The sequence below is a fragment of the Seriola lalandi genome, unplaced genomic scaffold (assembly GCF_002814215.2).
Source record: "Seriola lalandi dorsalis isolate HSWRI2012SDOR001 ecotype SW California unplaced genomic scaffold, Sedor1 jcf7180002054290, whole genome shotgun sequence".
NCBI classification, from domain to species: Eukaryota; Metazoa; Chordata; class Actinopteri; order Carangiformes; family Carangidae; genus Seriola; species Seriola lalandi.
The window spans coordinates 381801-383835 of NW_019524843.1; the positions used below are offsets into that span (position 1 = coordinate 381801).

The following is a 2035-nucleotide window of genomic DNA, read 5'->3' on the forward strand; positions in this document are numbered from 1 at the left end:
TCTCTGTACAAACACACACACACATGGACACACACACACACACACCGACACCGACACACACACACATGGACACACACACACACACACTGTTGGCTCTATTGGTATAGCTGTCGCTCGGCCACCCATTCAGGGCTCAGTCACGGCCACTTAGAGCGCAGCAGACTCAGGGATTCAGACGAGCTGTGATCCAATGACATGTATTTATAATGAGGGGGCTGCGGGGACGTCTTTGTTGGACGGACACAATGTCAGCATAAGAGTGTGTGTGTGTGTGTGTGTGTGTGTTTGTGTGTGTGTGTGTGTTGAAGGGGGGGGTTAAATACAGAAAGAAGGGAAATGGAGGGAGAAAGCCCCCCCCACACACACACACACAGTCACACCCTCTCATGGTTACAAATTCAGGCTTTTTCTGTATTTATGCCTCTCTTACTTTGGCAACTCTTTTCACACACACACACACACACGAAAACAAGCACACACGCAAACACACACACACTTTCTCTGCTTTGCCTTCTTGATCCTTGGAAAAAGATTTACTTTGTTACCATGAGAATATCATCTGAAGACTGACCTTGTCCGTTGGAGGAGAGAGAGAACTTGGTGGACAGTGTATTCTCTGTGTGCGCTGCAGAAGTTAACAGAGTTAAAAATCAGAGCTATTTTCAAGTCTCCTGATGTTCAGGTATCTTTATAAGTGAACTGATGGATCAAGATGATTTTCTTTCAGGTCTTTTCCCGTCCAACCTGCTAACCTGTAAGTGTTTTATACATAACAGAGACCAGCCTTGTCAATGCATAGAACTAATACTGACATTTTCAAGCTCTGGGGCTTACTTTATTTTACTAGGTCTCAAGTAAGTCAAAATCTACAGCTCTGATAATAAATACTTATTAACTACTTATTTATACTTATTAATAATTATTATTATGGATAAATCAAGGACATCAAAATAAAAAATAAAAAATGTCACACATCTCCAATCCAACGCTTTATTCACCAAACATTTTCATCTATCGTGCCCTCATTAAGGTGGTTTCTTTGGCTGCTTCCTGTTTTGAGAGAGTTGAGAAGAGTTGGCTGCGTGTGTCTTCTCAAAGTTAGAAACCGACAAATCAAGGACTATATAGATTTATTTATGTGGAAGGGAAGAAGATCTGAGAGCGTCTGGTTTTCGCAAAGATATTAAAAATCCTGCAGTTATTTTAGGATTATAAGACAGAGTGCAAACGAGGGAAGCAGGAAAGACAGAAGGCAGAGGGGGAATGATTTGCTAAAAGAAGTCATGGTTGGAAATGGTCCATCCACCTCCTCTGACCTCCTGTATCTGTGTGCCTTTCTTTGGCTCCAAGCATCACACTGTCATATCATTTTAAGGGTTACAGTAATCCTGTTAAGACTCAACTGTTACCCCCTCACTCCTGCTTTTATTGAAATAGGAATCAAGATGTATATATTTAACAGTATTAAACTCTTTATAAGTTGCTTTCAGTGTGTGCAGTCTGGAGACAGGACTGTGGGCTCACCTCTGCATACATTAGCCAGTTGATGGGACAGCGTGGGCAGAGGAGTAGCCCTGGAGAGCCGTACAGGCTCAGGAAGGCCCTTCATAATTGCCCAATGTCTGAAACACTGCATCTACCCAGGGACTGTAGTCTAGCTGTGATCTCCTCTGTCATAACTAACCCTATACTCCTCCTCCTCCTTCACCCAACCCACACATACCTTGATTTTTGTACTGTGAATCAGTCTGCACTGTTGGAGAATTAATAGAAGTAAGAAACTGGCATGAACCCAGAGTGATTTTATGTTTTATAAAAGGTTTTGTAGAATAATTAAAATATATAAATACAATGGCAGTCTGTTATGATCATGATTAAAGTCTGGACAAATTAGGATTAAATCCCTATCTCTGCTAGTCAGATCCTAATCTTGTTCAGTCATGACGGTGCAAAACCAGACAGCAGAACTGTGTGTGTGTGTGTGTGTGTGTGTGTGTGTGTGTGTGTGTGTGTGTGTGTGTGTGTGTGTGTGTGT

The 2035-nt window shown here is 42.0% G+C and overlaps 1 long non-coding RNA gene across 4 annotated transcripts in view; it reads left to right on the forward strand.

Moving 5' to 3' along the window:
• The window catches only part of LOC111654802 (uncharacterized), a 28821-nt gene that overhangs the window by 25708 nt on the left and 1078 nt on the right, over positions 1 to 2035 (forward strand). The gene's annotated exons all lie outside the window — the stretch shown is intronic.